Below are 20620 nucleotides of genomic sequence, written 5' to 3' on the forward strand. Positions count from 1 at the left end.
CCGCCTCTCCCCCAGACTCAACTGGGCTCCAACAGTTTCGGCTCTGCTTAGTACAGGCATGAAATTTATAGCTTTGTGCTCCTCGGGGAACCTCCCGTGTCCTAAGGACTGCCCAATAATATACGTTAGACCAACTTTGAGGCTATCCTATTTACATGCTCCAACAGACAGAGATTATTTAAGCTCAGGAGTATCCTGGGATCATGTTTTTCAGCTCAGCCCTATGGACAAAACTTCGTATCTGAGGAAATCATGACAGCAATTGAGAACATTGGTCTCACCTGTCCAAGGCCGATGGGTGGACCCATGGATACTGCCCTCCAGGAGGAGCCTGCTCAGCTCTGTCGTTATATGCAAGACAAGAGCTGTTATTTTATTTGGTTTGCTACAAACCACGCATGCTTCAACCACTTCTTTGGCAGTGGCATTGATTTGGGCACCTCTCCTCAACCGGACAAATGCTTCAAGGATTATTGGGGAAAAGAGTGATGGGAAAAGGGCCTAGCTCATGGGAATATCTCATTTTGACCTTTTTCCTGCATGAAAAATTTATTAGGGTAAGAAACCAAACTATTTCCTTCAAGAAAGGAAGAAAAAGAGAGTGCAAGAGGTAAAAAACTGGGCAGAAAGTGACAACGGTGGACTTGATATTTCATGTTTGGGCAGTTTAGCTTTCTTATTTGCAGTGTTAAACCTACGCATTTTTCTCAATGGTAAGTTAAACATTGAAACGGCTCTTTGCCTGAAAATTGCCACCGCAAGGCAGGCAGAAGGGAGGGGTTTGCATTGCGTTTACACACGAACATAGGGAGAGAGGAGACAACAAAAAGTACATTTTGATAATCTACCTAAATGCACTGCATAGCTCTCCTATAAACAAACTCCTGAGATGGCTGAACTGTCAGTCCCACAGTCTTCCCTTCTTCTCCAGCCCTAAAACAAGTCCCCAGCCCCTGCCATGAACCAGCCCCAACCCTTAACCTGACCCAGGGGCAAAGGGTGCTCAAGCAGAGGTGGGAATGAGTGACTGGGATGCGAGATTCCCCCTACATCTGCAATTTTCCTTTGGGAATTGTCATCTGAGATTAGTTCTTTATTTCAGAGTAAAGAGGTTTTGGTTTGAGTTTCCCAAAATTCTTTAACGTTGGCTATGCAACCCAACTACCCAGACAGAACGTGCTGGGTTTTTTCTTGATTACAATTATCTTATGCTTCCAACGCAAGTAATACCACTTAAGAGCATTGCTAAATATGTTCTCCATGTGAATGGCATACCACAGGTATGGAATCTGTGTAATGGAAATTCACTCACTAGATGCATTGATTTTTATTTTACTTTAATGGGACTTCAGAGTATGAGGAAGCACAGTTTGGGGGGATAGTCACAAAGCTGCTTAGAATTAGCAGAAGGACAGCCAACGAGGAGCAAATCAGTGCTGTGGGAAGCTGGATTTTGGCACGCTTCCCCTCTCTGATCTACCCATCTTTGAAATCAGGCAAGCGAGCAGCAACGACACCAACTGCAGTTTTGGTTACAGCCGATAACCTGCTTTCAAACAGCGAAGATGCATCCAAATCCTGTCCTAGCACAGAACTCCAGATGCCGCGTTACTGCTTTTCACGCTGGAAGGAAGAAAGGGTCAGATATCAGAGCCAGGTTAAGCGGGAGAAAATGACAAAAGGAAATAAAATACTGTTTAAGGAGTGCTTACCTGACTTAATGGCTTAAGGAAGAGCAGTGTCCAGGTGTCTGTCTCTATTTCTGAACTCCTGTGCACATTGACCTAACTATGAATGCAGGCGGTCATGTAGAAGCCAATGCTTCACAAATCATCCATAGTAATGCCGTCTTTCAGGTAATACAGAAAAGGGGGAAAAAAAATCCAATTTGCGCAGATGGTAAATCCACAGCCTAAATTAAAAAATGGTCCTTTATTATCCAAGGTTTAAATTGAGGCATTAAATGTGCAGATTTAATAAGCTCCCCCACAATTTTACTGCCACACCACTTCCACTGGGGAAGAGCCGGGTTGGCAAGGGGGAAGGAGGATGGAGTTTGAAAGCTAATACAAAACATATTATTCTTTTTTCCTGAGTGCAGAAGATAAAATTCCTGCTGTAGGCCATTTAGCAGACAAACTACTGACCGTGTCATTCCTATCCGAAAGGACACAATTCCTCCAAATGCAAATGACTCTACAGACTGACAGGACAGCATGAAACTACAGAACTTCAGGATATCATAGATATATACAACATTCAAATTTATTTTCTTTTTCCTGGTGAAATGTTGTTTCCTAACTACTCCTATGAGAAAATTGCCATAAAACACATACGCACACAATGCAGCTACCATAAAACAAAGACATCTTATGCTTGAAAAGAAGAAAGGTGCTTCTGTTATATCGTGTGGCAGCAGAAGCTAAAATCACTCGTTACCTTTTGAGGAATATCTCATTTGGCCCAGTTCTCTAGTAATATTTTTCCAACACTGTATTTAGGGTGTCAGTTGCTTCCATTTTCTTGATTACGGATGATTGGTAGTCTAAAACACATCATGACATTTACAGGCCGAGAGTGAGGGGGAAAGCATGACATTTTGGCCATACTAGCATGTATTGATGGCTGGCCTGTAATTCTGCATCACCGGCATTTAATAGGAGCAGTGCCACTCAGTTCAGAGACTCGGAATCTGGACCTTAGCCAGGTCTGAATAATTAAAGACACAGCAGGAGGCTGTGTAACACCTCCAGACAAGAGAAGAGACACTGTAGGCCAGAGTATCGCAGTGGATGTTGGACACAGGGAGGAGGAGCATCGCTGCCTGACCTGTAGCACCACGCAGGAGTGAAGCAACAATCAAGAAAATGAGAAAGAATAAGCTGGGTGAACGAACAGGGGAAGCTGAGAGTTTGGTGCCCGTAGGACGTGGATAAGATGGGGTGGGGTAAGCTCAGGTAGCTTAGGTAAAGCTCTTTGGAGAAGCAGCAATAAGACAGCTTGCTTACTTGGGGTGTGAGGGGTTACAGAACAAAAACTGATGCTACAAGCAAAGCAGATGGAATTGATATCTTAAACATCAAACGATCCAAATAAAACCTACAGCTAACCTTATGGATAAGATTAAGGGTGGACATATTTTCTGTTAAAATAAAAGAAATGCAGACAGTCACAAGGACTTTGGCAAGCTAGATGGATCACGCCTGACTCCTGCTTTTAGAGTCATACCTGAGGAGCTGGAATTGTTACTGTCTTATGTTCACTCTGCCATGTTAGAAACACAGAACAATTTCAGATCTGAACTGGCTGAATCGCTCCTAGAAATGTGCACACACACCCCTTCCTTGACTATTGGAGTGATTAGATCTTTCAGTTAAATGCATGAAATCAATTGGGATAAATATGACTCCAAGTTTCAGAGACATCATCTATGCCAGCAGACATGAAACCAAATCGTAGTGGCAGAACTTGGGTGAGGAGCTGGAGCTGCTCCCCACCCTGGCAGACTTTGCTTCAGCTCTGCAGAGTCTCTAGTATTTCCTCCGTGTTTTGTTTTAAATGATCCAGGTGGTTTACACAGACTAAAAATAAACCATGGTCCTTCTTCCGAGCCTTGATAACCTGCCGCAACAAAGGAGAGTCTGCTGATACAGAAACTTTGGAAGAGATTCAGCCATCACAAACAATAACGGCAGGAAAATAATCACCCAAATTGCAAAGAAAAATGCCAAATTTTTCATGGTCCCGCGAGGTGATTCAATTAAGACAGCCATCTGCCATGAGAGATGAAGACTTAAATGTCTCTGTGGTCCCATGTCCAAGCTAAGGATACGACAGAGACATCTGAGGGAGGCTTATGAAATGGATTAAAAGCAGCAAAGTGACTTGCAATGTTACTTCTTGAAAGCTGATTAATTCATTCGGGGGGTGTCAGACTACTTCTGCAGCAGAACACAAAAAATGAGAAACCTTACAGACCTTAAACAAGTTCATCTAGTGGGTAGCAGTTCATTATAACCAAAGCCCTTTGCGTTTTTCAAGATTTTATAGTAAATGTGAGGCTTTGAAATGAAAATTCACTGGGAATGATAACCACGTATAATGTGCTAGCATATAGCCTACGATTCAATAAAGGCTCTCCTTTATAAAATTTGTTCCAAAGTTTTCTTAAGAAATTCATAATGACACCTTTAAAAAAAAAAAAAACTCTTCACACAGAAATACCCTGTTCAGGAAGCCTGATACGAATAATGAAACGAGAAGCACACAATAGCTGTCTGTAAAGAGGAAAAAAAAAATAAAAATGATCTCCTATTGTTTAAAATATAGGTGCTTAATGCTGTCTCTTCACCCACCACATTATCCATCTGCTTTCTCTTTGAAAGCGTACAGGAGAATACCCAAAGCAGAAATCCATCTAGCTCGTTTCTGGAGACTACTGGCATGAGATTTCTTTTACCATTTCAGCTGAGATATTCAAGTCTCCACGTACATGTTATTCAGCAGCAAAATGCTTCTTTATTCCCAAGGCTTCAGATGTAGCATAACTGATTGGGACAGCACTGCATATTTATGTAGAGAAGAATAATTGCGTTCGCTCTAAAGTTGTCAAAGCTGTAACTCACATGAGGGTTTCTGGCTTATTCCATAAATTGCAATATATTGGTTGCATTGCTTATTATTGCCTGGAAAGCTTCAGGAATGCATGTAGCTTAGCATCCGTCCCAGAAGCTGCTTGTGCAAAGCCCCAGTAATTGCCCGCAGTACACTCTCCACCTGCCAGGCACTTGCACGCGGCCAAAAATAGCTTAAAAAGGCACTTTAAGGCTTAAATGAGCATACAAGCCATTATTCCATGTCTAGTCGCTGCCTGCTGCTTGGAAAAAAACCCATCATTACACATGTAAAAACATTTAAGTTGGTAAATAGCACTAAAGTCGCAGGTTGCAAAAGGAGATGGTGGCCACCCATATCGAAGGCACTCAAGGAGCACACGGTGGCTCCAACAGCCTAGAACAAGCCCTGGATCCCCCTTTATTGTCATTTCATCGCTTCTTTGTATGCCATAACTAACAGAAAAATGAAGGATGTCTCCATCAAAAATCTCCCATCAACATTTTTTAATTGGTTAATTGCTTTTTCCACATCCTAGGTATATACGCAAGATCCTTAGCTGTACAACTTAAGCTCTTCACATCACTTTTTGGGGAAATTTCACTGTTTGTACCTCCTTTTTGTAGAATACTGTTGTGTAAACCTTTGTTTGATGGACTGCGAGCATTCTGTACTCCAGTTCACCAGAAATGCTCTCAAACTCTCACCAGTATTTCACATAAACAGCTACCTAATTAGATTTTATAGTTCTGTGGCCTGCATAGCCTTGTATTAGAGTGTATACGATGCTATATTTGGCTGTGTCTTAGATATATGCACAACAGCCTGGTCCTGTCCTTCCCCTCTGCCCACACACCTCTTGGTGAGCATCCACCATGTGTCCAGTCGCACAACTCCGCGTTCCACATTTGTCTTCACTTGCTCTTTCAGCTCACTGTCTTTCTCTCCTTAGTGAGATGAATTGTACCAGTTAAAGGACACCGAGAGACAAGCCTTTTATCAAAAGGGAGAAGAGGCAGGAGAAGACGGCAAGGAAAGCATTTGTCTGTACGTCCAGACAGAGAAAGCTCAGATATTTAGCATGGGAAATTTTACAAACATCTTTTCTTACGTGTAGGTAAACCCGCAAGCTTACCTCTCCCCATGGTACAACATAATAATATAATTCTCCCAATGGTACAATGTAATAATATAAAACCATCGTGACCAAGGGAGGATCGAGTTTAAAAAGACAGATGTTTTTCCTTAAGTCACTTGACTTGGAAAGTAGCACAACAGGTGCAACATGACATAACCATAGAGGTTCCTAGAGGCTAAGCACACAGGAAGGACTTTCCCAGTTCCCCCAGCGCCTTCTAAATTTTGGGACTGGAAGTGTTTACAACAGAACCTAATATCTTTCGCAGCAGCGGGCTGTGTATTCAGTCGTTGAGCACCACTTCTCTGCTGCTATCCGTCGTCAGCCTATATTGAGTCAGGCTAGCACCAATGGCAAGAGTCAGAGAGAAAACGAGAGGCAAAGACTGATCTCACACTCTGCCAGAATCCAAGAGTCTCAGCCAGACCACGAAGCTAATGATCGCTGATGGAGCCTGGCAAAATGCAAGCAACTTGATAACTTGACAGTTTGGCAGAATCCGCCAGGATTTTCTGAAGTCTGAGATGTGTTCACGTGGCGTAAATCACTCCTGTTCAAGTTGTCTCTCACTTAATTAGCCATTTTGCAGGAACAAGGAGTCACTGCAGAATGTGTGCCACAGACAGAATGTGCAACTCCGTCTGTCTAAAAATAGATACAGACAAGATGAGAGATGCAGAAAGCGCAAAACAAACTCTTCTCTCTCCCACAGATAGACTCACCTGGGCAGACAGACCAACATCCCCACAAAGAGAAGACCTCAATCTAAAATGCCTGCTTAAATCAACACGCTGCCTTCTGTAGCGTATAGGTAATAGTGTTCGCCTCTTTAACCACTAAAAACGGGTCTATGACACTCAATGTCTAAATATGTGCTTAGCCATGAATACTAAATCAGTAGTTACAGGCAAAAAGGAGATGGGTTTTTACAGTCAGATTTCTGCGATTGCAGCTGTACCCAGGCCGTTCTGGAAAACATGAAACAAAACTGTTCTGCCCAGATTCAGCATTCAGTGAACTCAGGCTGCGTGTATGGGCAGGGGGAACAGCACCAAATTACAACAACATATTACAACAACTCTGCATAAATTTTAAGTCCTTCTTCATCACACTAAATTAATATCTCGTTTGAATCAGTGCAACATACTCTGTACAACAAATTAAGATTCAGAGTAACTAGTTGAAGTACATGAGGGGTTTGGCACACATAGCAGAGACAGGTAAGTTATTACTAGTACAATCCAACACAACTGAAAAGCAAATTGAAAAGAGACAGCTGTGCACAAGAAAGTTAATGTAAAAAATGTCAGGTTACAAATAAGAAATAGTGCTGGTATTAAACATAAAATAGTAATAGAGATGCTTGAGCAAGGGAAGGCTTTAGTACTGACTTTTTAGCCAAACCAGATACAAGAAGAGAGGACACAACATTTATTTTAGGCAAAACTAGTCAAAAGGCTTTTATCTTGCTTTCTTGGGAGCAAATCCTCCCCGTAAAAACAGCAGACATGATGTTTTCACAGAGACTAGGCTCATTTATCCTTCCTTGAAATGCAAGCATCAAAAAATCACCATTAAAACCTTGATTAGAATCCATGGCAACGGGCTGAGCCCTGAAGAGCAAAATGCCACTCTCTGCAAAGCTGGAAAATTGAGAGCAGCACACACAAGCAGCTTCTTCACAAACACTAGGAAAGTAAGGAATGATATTGTCCAAAACTAAGCCTATTTTTTCACTACAAACCTTCAGGAAACTGAATGTACTTCAAGTAATTTCTTCAGCCAAGAAAGAGGTGGCATCCAAAGCTCCTTCCTGTGTCCCCATCATTTTATTTTAGTTTTTTACTACCTGCTTTTGGCCCCAGCTTGGTGCTCGGACAGCATGAGCCACACAGGCAACACCTGCAGTGAATTCCTGTTTAGTAAAGTTTTAATGAAAACTAACACTACAAAGGCATAAATTTCAGACTAGGCACTCAGCACTAATGTGACCTATTTAGGAAGAGTAAATAAAAAGAAGAATAAGCTGTTCAGCCTTCAAGTTGTTAGCCTAAGTTCCAAATACTAAGGTACCAAGTCTCAACTGAGGTCTACCAATACAGAAAACTTACATACTATGCCTTTGGGAGTGCCACAAGTACCTATCCAAGAACACAAAACCCATCATTCTAAAACACGGACATACTTCAGAAACTTACAGTCCTCTCATTCTTATTTCCACAGCCTTAGCTCCTGCAGAGAGGTCAGGTAGTATCCAATCACAGCCTGTGGCTACATTAAGAGAGATACTAAAAATTACAGTGTTATGAAGTCACAAGCAAAAGCAATCTCCAAAATAAAGGAGCCTGGGAAGTTTCTGCAGGCTGTGTTATAAGAAAGCTGATGAGAAAAGTCCTTTCAAGCCCATCCGTCTCTGCATTTCAGCCTTTGGGCAGAGCATGGAAAGCCACAGCAATGTATCCATCCTCTAATGCCTACTGCAGGTATCATCTGGATCACTGTGCACCAAAGCTTTTCCAGGTTGATTTGCTCTTCATTATATAAATGCAAAGAAGTTAATTTGTTTCTATGGAACCACTGTTACTCAGGACACTGACATGCACAATGTCAGCGTTTGCATGATATAACTCAGTTGATCCCAGGACAGAGATAACTCAAAGCACCACCTTCTCAACAGACCCCTTCATTTCTAGAGCTCCCAATATACCCAGGACTCAGAGAAGCAGCTACACAACTGTTTGCAAAACTTTTTGTTCAGCTGCCACTATATCTGCATTGTCCCTAAGATCTGAAACGTTCTCTTTGTCTTCGTAGCTTCCCATCCCTGTTTCAAACCTTGCTGTAACAGTTTATTATCCCACACGCCCAGGACTGCGAGGGATTGCTATTCATTTAGATGAAAAAGGATTTCTGACAAATAATTTTTGAAAAGAGTTCTTCTCTCCTTGCTATATCCTTCTAAAAAAAATTATCTGTAGAACATGCAAAAATAATAGCTTGCTTCTGCCAAGGAGGAACTGTAAGAAAATACATATTTCTCTTCTGTGTTGAATTTTTTAAGTTGAATATACACAATAAAATAGTACTCTTCTGCCCATCGCTCCCCTGATGGGATCACAGATGGCTTGAACTCTTTAGTCAAGTCTAAAGAAATCATGCAGTTATGACAACTGCTGCATTTGTTCAGTGTCTCTGTTGAAAAAAAAAAAAAAGAGATGGGAGAGAACAAGAGGGAAGAAGAGAGGAGGAGAAAGCATCCTTTACAGACCTAGTTACAGGTGCTGTGGACCTCAGCACACTACCTTACTCATTTCTGTGTCCCACAGAGCAAAAGCAGCCATGTCTACATTCTTCTGACAGACCTTCTGGGATGAACGCTCTCTTCAAGTAAACACTTCAGCTTGATCACCTTCATTATTCCTCTAAAATTTTTTCCTAATATTTTTCTCCAACGGTCTTTCTTGTCCCAGCCACCTTGGACACAGAAACAGATTAGACCCTGACTTGTTACAACAGCCTGGTGGGGTACGATTCCTCCCATGAATGGGTTGTGTTCATTATTGTCACATCTCGCTCCTGCCCTTTTTTGCAGTTTATTTTTAATCCAGAAACTTCAGGGGTTTGCATCCATTTTTTCAGATGTGGAGAAAAAAAGATTCAAAGGCAGCTTGTCCGCAGACCTGGAAGTTCCTTTGCAGGTACCACAGAAGAATTTTACTTTTCTCCTTGTACCTGTAGCATCCGGGGTAGCTGGAAGCAGAGCACTTAGCCAGCTTCCCTCCCTGAACAGCAGAGCTGTAATATAATGCACGCCACAAAAAGGATGGATGAAGGTGACCCGAGGTGTCTCTTCCTTTCTATTTTGCAAGCATGCAAAAAGCAGTATTGTTGAATTGGGGAGAAGAACCATTATTCTCTGAAGTTTAAAATTTTTAATCCAATTGGAAGTTCAAGGAGTTTAACCCTCATTAAAATGGGCCAGTTCAGCTGAATTAAGTTGCATGATATAAAGCTGTCGATACTGGCACAGTCCTGAACTTGAGACGCGCTCACCACTGGTCATTCTCTCTTTAAGGGGCAGGTAAATCCTGCACCAGGAAAGGATGAAGCAGACTTTTTTCAGAAAGCACAAAAGGGAAGAGGCATAAGCTAAAGCGGGGAAAATTCTGATTAGGTATTAGGAAATACGTTTCTTCATGGACAGCTCAAACAGTGTGAAAGGTGCCCAGAGAGGCTGTGGCATCTCCATACCTGGAGATGTTCAAAACTCCACAGGACACGGCTGTGAGCTACCTAATCTAATGTTGAAGTTAGCCCTGCTTTAAGCGTGAGGTGGGACGAGATAATTACCCAAGGTCCCTTCCAACCTGAATTATTCTATGATTCCCCAATTCTATCAAAAGAAATCCACTTCCTTAAAGTCACTCCTGTGACATGATAACAATCTGCAACTAAATACATCACTATAAACATACAATGAACTGACAACAAACTAATTGTGTAAAGGTAACATGATGTAGTAATGACTTCAATTAAGCTGAATTTAAATTATTCATTTATCTTCTGACAGTCCTCAAAATGGTCTGCCGCCTTTGCTTTTTCTCTTTCAACTTCAACAAGGCAGAAGAGGTCATCTGAAAAACTTGTGTTGTTACTGTTCTAAAAATCACAGCTCTGAGTTATCTGAACTTGCCTAAACAGACTCTGATAATAAAGAACATGTCATATGAACAACTTAAAGGAATTTAAAAAACATTGTAATTGTTAGAGATTGCAGTACCTGGAGAATTCCTCCTAATGTGCTACTGATAATAGTTAACACTTCTATTAAATTTACTGTCTTGAGGAACTTACAGTAATAAATTCCTGTCCAGTTCTAAGACAGTTAACTTTTGAAGGCTGGCACATCTACATTCAAGATTAGTCACCATTTCTCTTCTTAAAACCTACCAGAAGTGATACGTATAACAATTTATTTTATAGACTCTTTTCCCTTCCTTTCTTTCTTCTTACCAGCACATACAGGCTTTACTGCCTTTGGGACAAAAAAAAAACAACAAAAAAAACCCCACACCACACAAAACAAAAGAAGGCGGCAGCCTTAGGAGACCAGAAGATATTTCCCTTCCTGAGCTTGACTTACCTTCCCCAGCCAAACCAATACTACAAGTCCCTAAAAATAGTTTCTTTTCATTTACAGGGAAAGAAGATTTTCTGCCAAGACAGTCCTACATCTCCAATGGGAGTCACCATCAGGCAGCTCGCGACACACATTTCTTCTCAAGCAGTGCTACCAACACACCCCACGTGGAGGCAGGAGATGCAAATCCAAGGGATACCTTCCTTTTCGTAACTTACTCCTTCCTGGAGCACCACAGGGAAACCTTTCCCCCGGGACCTAGTTTGTACCGTGTCTCTTCGGGGTGTTGAAAATAGTCTTTTCCCAATCCTTCACCATTCAGGGTTGAAGGCTACAAACTGGAAACCAGTTGTGATGGGAAGGAAGGGCCCCTTGGCTGCGCAGCTTTAGGTTCAGCAAGGAGAGAGCGTTCCCTTCCCACAGTCACATACACTTACTCAGCAGGTGACACAAGTGGAGAAACACAAAAGCAAAGTAAAGAGAAAGTGATTTCCAAATAGTGTTGTGGTTTGTTTTTTTTAAAAAAAACTTGGAAAGCTCTTTAAAGCTGGCACTGACATAAATAAGGACCGGTAGCTTTTCAAAAAGCATTTCAGTTGTGCATATAACTAAAACCATAGGGAAGATTTAGAGCACAAAAGAAAAAGAACAGAATATACAGGAAGCTGTACTAAGGCATAGCTTCCCATTGATGTCAAAACAACGGCACAAAAGACTGTAACAAAGACTTATGGGGGGAAGGAGGAAAATAACAGTCGTCTTCATCAAAACTCTACTTAGAAAACTCCAGAAAGTTGCTATGCCTATTAAAATCAGACATAGGAACCAAAACACTTTAATTTACTTCCAAAAATACTTTCAGTACAGGAGCGGCAGATTTATGAATGTCAAACTATGCTACCAGCTGAAAAATCAGCTGTACCTTCCAGACCCAAAGCCACCTTCTGGTCCCTGACAAGCTCTGTAGAGGTCCTTAGATTTAAGGCACACTTTTAACTAAACACGTGTTTTTCTCCTAAGGTACACCACCTCCTACCTTCTTATTTTAGATACATCTTTCTCACATCTCAATTTACCGTTAATCACAAGTCCAAGAAATTATTGTAATTATCCAAAATAATATTTTTTTTCTACATAGTCTTTTCCTGGGGACACAGCACAAAGCTACCAGTCGTCTGAGAAGACAAAAACACAGACATGTAGTTCCCCTACAACTCCCTGAAGCATTTGGGAATGTTTTGAGAAACAGAAAGTAGACATTTATACATAAAAGCCAATGACCACATCCCCTTGGATAGGCATCTTAGTTGTGGGCACAAATACTGTTTGCTGAGCTGACCAGGGGTGACCACATTTTCTCTGTGCCTGGGAAAATGAGCCCACCAGCAACACACAGTAGTCGGAAGAACAGTGCAGACAATCCTGCTGCTCTCTCTCCATGCTCTTACTGAGCTCCATACTATCCAGGTTTTATTTATTATCAGTGGGTTTGATCTTTCCCAGGTGAGAGAGGAGTGCGCCCAGTCCCCAAAGAGCATCCAGCAGCTTTTCAGATACCTCGTGGAGACTGAAAACAAGAACAGAGGATCAGCAACAGAGCTCAGAATGAAGCTGTTCTCTAGCTCAATGACTGCAAAATGATACAGGCAATTTATTTTTATAATGCAACCTAGTGACTAACAACTAACTAATTTAGTAACTTGCAAAGCTATAAGCATCAGAGATGGAATTTTCATTAGCAGCTTAACTTTGGATTTCCTGGCCTTGAGCCTTCTGTTGCATGCAGGCTATTCTGCATGCACTTATGTCCTACAGATTAGATCCACGTGAATCTTTTCCAGTGAAGAGCAGCCTGCCACAAAGGTGGTTTTTATCATCACAAAACTATTCGGAAATCTGTGTTGAACTTGGTCCAAGACTTTGGCTGGGGAAACAAAACCAGAGTGAAAGCAGCAGGTGAATTTTCCCTCCTGTCAGTCTCTAGCACCCTTATGCAGGTTGTGGAAGACTTGAGTTTCATGTCTTTTTCTGCCCAAAACAGCAGAAGAATGGCTTAGCTCTGTGCCTAGAGGGTCTCCCAGATGGGAAGATCAACACTTTTGTCGACGCATAATTAAGCACTGCATAATTAAACAGTTGCTACCACTGGGAGGGAAGCCCCCAGACCCCAGCGAGTAGGCTACAGCATCCTTCTTGCTGTCTGTATAAGCAAGTCAGCCCTGCCACACACACTGCTTTGGCAGCGGGGACTGAGGGACATGCATGGTGACAAGTTCAACTGCAAAGTAGGACTTTGATTCACATCTCTGCCTGAAGTCAGGCCATTATGAGACTTTCACCTCCAGAGGAACAGTCGGTCAATCATGAAGGAGACCAGTCCTCTGGCTGAAACCGCTTTGTTTTCTACCAAGCAGACAAATATCCCTTAGAAATAAGTTGGCCCAGAGTCTAAAACTTGATTTCATCAATATTAGGTCTGTATTTTTTGATAAACCCTATCTCTGTTCAAATAACATTAAAATAATAATAGAAGAACTTCTTGTTCAAGAAATTAAATCATCAGAAGAGTAAGGAAAAACAGCCCCCACTGATGAATGGAGGAAGGTAAATATGCTGCAACTGCCTCCAAATTTTACAGTGTCCCCATAAACATGATGCACAACAGTAATAAAGTCAGACTAATATGATATGAAAAGGACAGTTACAACAATAAAAAGTGGTCAATCATGTACCTGGCCTGACAATTTTATTACTGCAATGGGTCATTATTACAACAGGACGTTTTAGCTCACATAAGATATTTCGAGGGAAAGCGATGACTACAGGACAGGGTACATCACTAACACAATAATTACGTCCCACAGTTGTATTTCACCAAAAGGAAAAGACAATAACATGTCATAAACCAGAGTGACATCGAAACCTTTCCTCTGAATCACAATAAGCCTTTTCACATAATATTACAGGAAGCCTTTTGTTTCGACTAATTCCCTGTCATGAAATTTGACTCCACCTAATGAATGTACCTGTGCAGAAAAAGATACCTTTATTTGTCTGGAATTAAAAGAGTTTTTCTTTGATCCTTACAGATAATCGTTTGCACGTCTACACAGCTTAGACAACTCGTTGCCCATTTTTTAAACTGTTTATTTTTCTCCCAGTCTGTTACACACTGTTACTCTTCATGACAGCACTTTCAAGGTGGAAAAGACCCCAGAACTTCAGAAGCAGATGAAGAAGAAACCCTGAAGATCCTCTATATGACTAGATGTCCAAAATCTGGCCTTCTCAAAAGAGTCCACTCCTCCTTCCCTCCCTCTCCCATTATATGATTTCGAATTTTCTGAAGTCTTCTGTGAGTTAACACATATTACGGCCAAAAAAATTATCTTCTGACTTTTCCTAATAATCTAATGTTCTGTGTTTTCCTGATTGCTTCAATGATCAGTGGACCGAAAAGACTGAAGAGAGACCAAAAAGACGACTTCTTCTGATTCCCCAGACATTCTTGTGATATAATTTTATCCTAAACTAGGGGACCATATACTTATACATAGCTACACACCACAAAAGGCAAAGAAAAGGTCTGCAGCCTACTGACGCGAATCCCAAAGTCAACACCTATTTATCATACAGCCGTGTCGAATGAGTACTGTATGCTGCTACACACAAAGGAGGAGGAAAGGGTAGAAAGGAGTAAGTGAGGAAGACCAAAATTCATCCTTGAATCATTTACTTGAAGTCAATACAACGATTTCAGAATGAATTTGATCCTCTGCAAGTGCTTATCAACTCCTCCAGGCAAACAATAACTTCTTTTCTTGATAAAAAAAAGTACAGACACCTGTATTTCAGTGTGACAAACCAGAAATACACCAAATTCTCAATCACTCTGCAGCCATCTCCAAAGTGGTCTGAGCTTTGTCTCAAGCAACGAAACGCAGCAAATAATTCACAAATTATCCCTTCTAGAGGGATAATATCTGAATGTACATGAGCACGCATCCTCAGCCTGTATTTCCCATACAAGGCTTTAATTCAATGATATCCTGCAAATGTTCTGAGAAGTTCCCGTTTCATTAAAAAAAGAATCTGGAAAAAAACATATTTTGTTAGTATTTTTATAGCTTTGTCTTTAATAGATAAAGATAAAGCAGTGTAAAGATAACATGCCTGTGAAAAAATTACACTGGTTGCTTAAAAAAAAAAAAAGGATAGCTGTTTATAATGGCATAAATGTGAAAACATATTGAGACTATAGCGGATGAGGTTTATGATGTATTTCTGAAAATAGTCGTCTTTTGGCCCTGTTCCTGCAAGCCTTTTTGAGTGCACTTAGCTTTCACATGCATAACGTAGTTTAACTTATTTCATAAGCATCACAGAGGCCATCCTCTTTTAAAAAAGCCTCTGAGACGCCTATCATGGGCTGCAAGGCCATAGGATAGACCTTCTCCTGGCCAAACTCTTTTTGTTGGAGATGCTTGAACTGAATCCTTCAGTGCCTTAGAATTGCCTCATTGCACCTTACTACGGCAGCAGGACCCGCTGCAGCTCAGTCAGCCTGGTCTCTCTGGGTACATTGATAACCTCAAGCCCAGCACTGATGCCCCGTAGACTATATGGATGCGTGACAGGGACAACCCTATCAGTCTGTGCCGAACGCTCCCCTCCCTCATCTTGAGCCCACCAAACCAGAGCATGAGTGCTACTCAACACAGAGATAAGTGGGATGATTAGCAGTGCAGCCGGGAGCTGGCAAACATGATGCAGAGGCCCATCTTTCAGGTGCGTGGGCTACCCATTGCAGATCTCATGGCACAGTGTGGGAAGTTATAATCCTCGAATCCAGTGCTCCCCCTGGTATCGAACCTAATGAAAGCCCACACAATTAAAAACATAAACAAGTCAAAAGAATAACCAGCTACAGAAGCAAACAGGTGAAACGCTGTCTTTCACGTAAAGCTCTAGAGAAAGACAGACTTAGTGATTTGCTACATTTGTGCTGAATGTCTTTAGTTGTGTTCTCATAGAATGACAACTGCTCCACTCTTTTAGTCCAACAGGAATCAATTACAAAATTCCTGATGATTTCAAGGGCTGAAATTTTCACTGTATGAAATGAAACTACTTGGATTCTGTACTCTAGAAGACTCTTCCTACAACTCCTCGTTAGCCAGCTTAATTGCTTGGATGGGTAACAAACATCAGATTTTAGTACATTAGCTCTGCCAAGTTCTGACAAGAATCTCCTGTCCTGTTACTACAAGAAGGATGTGAAGGTAATGGCCACTTCCTTGGAGATGTGTGGGATCTCATAGCAGCAGAACAGAAAATGAAGCAAAAAGGGAAAATATTGCTGTGCTAAGACACTTCTGGACACAAACCAAAAATCCTCTCTTGAACTAAGCATACATTGTTTCAATACCCAACTATGTCATTATTTACAGCATTCAGCGTTTTTAAAGCCTGTCGAGGACATTTCTGGCATTATAAACGGTGAAAGGAATAGCCAAAGATAACAAGTGAATAAATGACATCCTGGTAGACTCAATGTCCAAAAATTCCTGAGAGTGAGCCCCGTTTCCCCTAAATAAAGCCAACATCTGGATGCAAACTATAAGCATGCTGATCTCCGTAACAAATATTTCAGAACCAGGGTCCACATCCTACACACAGCTGAAGCCAGAATCTCTAACGAAGTGCCATAACCCTGTAAACTCAGCAACAGAGGCCTTGATACAATGTAAAATAAATTATATCTAGAAAATGTTTCATTATGCCATGCCTAGTACCTCTAAGAATATTCTCCCTCATAGACACAAGAAAATGAAGCAATAAAATTGATTCCAAAATTATAACAAAATCTTCTTTTTCATCCTTTTAAAATGTTCAGATAAATTGCAAGCAAATTTACCACCTTCAGGAGTTTTCTGTGTATTCCCCTTTGGCGGAAATCTTCTAATCACAACATGTAGATCAGCTTACTTTTAAGTGCATTTAAAAAATGGCAGAGAGTCTCCATAAAACCATCAGTCGAAGCAACAACACATATCTTTTAATTAACTGGTATATCATAAAGCAAAAGGCTGTTATCACTTTGCAAGCATCAAAACATATTCCTGCAGGGCAAAATTCAGCCTCCAAGTATAGGAGATAACTGCTTTCAAATTGTTTTATGTTTCTGAAAAGTTAGATGAGCCTTCAGTTAAAATTCCTTCAGGAAAGCCTCCCCGCTATCCCAGAGCATACACTGAAGGACTATTTCATGTTTTCCATTCTAATGGGCGCAGAGTTGACTTCTCAGTCATGTCTCTATTGTGTGCTGGCAGAGAAACATGAACACATACCATAGGTAATTTTATTTTCTGCCTAAAGACAGCACCTTTTTCTTACCACGAAAACAACTACTTCAGCACTACCCATCGTTTTGTAACACCAGGCAGCAAAATGTTTGGGTTTTTTAGGCGAACCCTAGGTATATGCTGCTGGAAGAAAGAGAATTAAGAGTGATTCAGATCTTACTGTAAGCTGACGGAGGAGCTCCCATTTATTTAGAGCTGCAGCAATTCATTATAAAAAGAATTACACACATTAGTTTCTCCAAGGAGCAGTATGTATTTGTCACCTAAGAAGCACCTGATGTGAAACATCACTGCGAGGAAAAGTGAGACAGACAGAGCTGCCGTCATCTTATCCTTTTTCCTGCATTAAACAGATTAAATTAGTTATACCTAATTTGCAGCACTTTATCTTAAGCAATCAACTCCACAAATAGATGAGGCCAGCAGGGCCTTTATTTGGACTTCTTTGTTCCATGCCAGCAAAGCACAACAGTCATAAACCCAACTTAAGCATCAACAGCTGCTTTATGCTGCCCAACTGATAAAAATCACTTAGAGCTTATCAGTCAATACGCACCTCTATTTATTAGAGGGTAATTTATACTAGTTGCTAACATAAGTGACTGGAAATCGGAAATCTTTAGTTTGCTTCTTCCCGCATATCAGCTTCCTCACTTGAAACTATTTTGTTCGCATGTTGTTGTAAAGTTTATTTTCTAATTTTATATTTGTCTGAGAAACACTGAGAAATCTTTGGGGGGAAACCGCAGTAAACTGGATATATTTGTTCAAGATGGTGAATTCTCTTTTTTTTTTTTGTGCAAAGATTATTTGCTCTGTATTCACCACACTGAAATAAGATTGCCAGGTTGTGAACTCACCTTGAAAATTAGCTGAGAGCTGAGTGATAGTTGTGCTCAAGACACTCGACAAGATGCACTGGGGCACATGGCAGTGGGGTAGTTGTGGGTCAGCCAGCAGGGACTGGCAATGCCGAATGACTCCTGAAAGCACCAGTTTTCTTTGTGTAAATTGAAAGACACCTTTACCAGAAGGGATCTTACAGCAGCAAAGACTCTTGAGGTACACCAGGCTTAGGACAGAGGATGATCTCCAAGGAGGTGTAGCTTTAGAGACCCACAACCTGAAAAAATGTGGTATCCCACATGTGGGATCTTATTTTGGAAGTGTGCAGGAACGTCACTAATGGGAAAAATTAGTCCACCTGTTACTTCAAAAGGGCTCAAAAATACACAAGGTTCACGTTTATATACATTGAAACAAAGAGACAACTCTTCCAGTAAGAAGATGAAGCCATGTTGCAATAGAAGATGGTTATATATTGATGAAAAGCAAAGCACCGCTGTTGCCTCTTTTGCTATTTTCCAGAGAAACCGTCATGCAAAATTTCTTACTAGAAACAGTTGAGGAATGAACTCACTTACACTCCACTTAAATATGTTGGGCCAGAAAGCTTTTGCAGAATCTAAGAAGGACAACTAACATACAGTATAAAAATGCCTGCTTTTCCATTGTTAGTTTATAAATTAACTTCATAATTTCATATAAATCCATTTTGTTATGGCATTCTGAATATCCATATTAAAAAAAGAAAAAACAAAACAAAACCAAAACAAAACATTAGCAGAGGCACATTTCTGCACATAGTCACTGCCAAAGTTACAATCATTTATGAACCATTACTCAAAAATTCAGGAACCTTAATATATTACCAAAAAAAAAAAATTTGTTTTTCAGTTTATAACGGGAAGTACAAACATGGAATTTCATCAGAGTTAATACTTACTCGGGACTATTCCACCTCAATTACTTGTGCGAATTAGGATATTTTTCTTATATTACAGACATTTGCCTTGACACAAATATCATCATAAATATATCAGAACGTATAAATCCAGTAGCCATAAAATATTTGAATATCATTCTAAAAATGAGCTTGCATTTGAAAGCTCAGAAAACTGCATCTTTTATTCCAATTCTTCACAAGATGGTAAATTAGAAATTAATCAGGAGCTATATTCACCAAAACTAGTTGAACAATATGCAAACAGCTATGCTGCTTGCTTCAACACTGCTACCATATATTGCTGCAAAAATATTAACATTTAGCCTGTTGTACAGCCACTATAAATAGTGAAAATAAAGCACGTAGTTTTGAATAACGATGACCTTTCTTATCTTTTTCAGATCACAAACGTCCAGGCATTTTTAAAAACAAGATCAATAGAGCGGGATTCTAGAGCATCTTTTCTCTTTTTCATAGCTAAAATTATAAGTATCAAATATGAAGTGAGCTGAAAAGACACTGAGATAAATCAATAGTGGTGCCACAGTAGCACAGGTAACTTTGAGAGCAGCACAACTCACACCAGGGAGAGCCCCGACAGAGGACGGCAGCGGGGCCCGTAGCAAAGGCAGAGCATCCCTGGGAGAAGGCTTCAGCCTCAGCAAGTTGGCAAAGATATGGATTCACTCTCTCCATTTCACAGTTTTTCCCAGCAGAACTCTGGTGCAAATTAAATCTGCAGTTTTGTGCGGCAGGGGGAGAAGACTGAAGTAATTTAGTAGAAGAAATCCCCCAAAACCTCCTTTCAGATATGAATCCCAGACAGATCAATCTTGTTCCTTGCAAGTGCAAAATGCGACTTCCGTCTAATCGCTGCAAGCATTAAAAATGTGGCAAAAAAATCAACTATTGCATGAAATAAAAAGCTTTGAGCACAAATACATACCCTCGGATTCAGGAAAATGGCCTGGCCACCTGGAAAAGTGCCAGGTGTAGCGGTGGCAGACAGACACAGCATTACAGAGTCTGTTAAAATCTCTTGTTGCAGCTTCACAGCGTTATCAGGTCTCTTTATCAGGGGCTGAACAATAGCTTCTCGCACCTCGGCTTTTATTGTGCTCTTCTCAGACGTGTCTTGCTGCTACATAAGCTTTCAGGCACTTTCCAGATAGAACAACTGAGTGGCTAAATCATAAAAAGGCTGCATAAGTTTCTTCTGACCCAGGGTGTCTGGCAAAATCACAGGTACATGTGAACGCTTTTACCTACAGGAATGAGATGGAGCTGCTCAAACTGCAGGACTCGGCACAGAGATGCAGTGGTTTCTCCAGGCCCGCTTTGGATGTCACCACCTTGGCAGGTCGATAACTTGAGTCACAGCCTCTATTATGGGGTGACATTATGATCCTCCGAGCAAAGACAGCCAAAGCCTCTTTTAAGTTTGTTGCACATGTCCAATCACACTGTAACAGGACTTGGACAAGTGGGAGCAGCCAGGCCTTCCTCAATTTTTGTGCCACACATCTCCCAAACGGTGGCAGAGAGAGATTTGGAATAGCTATTTTCCACCAAAAGTT

The 20620-nt window shown here is 40.9% G+C and overlaps 1 long non-coding RNA gene across 1 annotated transcript in view; it reads right to left on the minus strand.

Annotated features, from left to right (window-relative positions):
- Positions 1-1777: 1777 nt before the first annotated feature.
- The window catches only part of LOC128910831 (uncharacterized), a 29343-nt gene continuing 10500 nt past the window's right edge, over positions 1778-20620 (minus strand). Inside the window, exon 3 of the long non-coding RNA XR_008466886.1 lies at positions 1778-1912. This is a non-coding gene — a long non-coding RNA (uncharacterized LOC128910831). The remainder of the gene's footprint in view (positions 1913-20620) is intronic.

The sequence above is a fragment of the Rissa tridactyla genome, chromosome 6 (genome assembly GCF_028500815.1).
Source record: "Rissa tridactyla isolate bRisTri1 chromosome 6, bRisTri1.patW.cur.20221130, whole genome shotgun sequence".
In the NCBI taxonomy this organism is placed as follows: domain Eukaryota; kingdom Metazoa; phylum Chordata; class Aves; order Charadriiformes; family Laridae; genus Rissa; species Rissa tridactyla.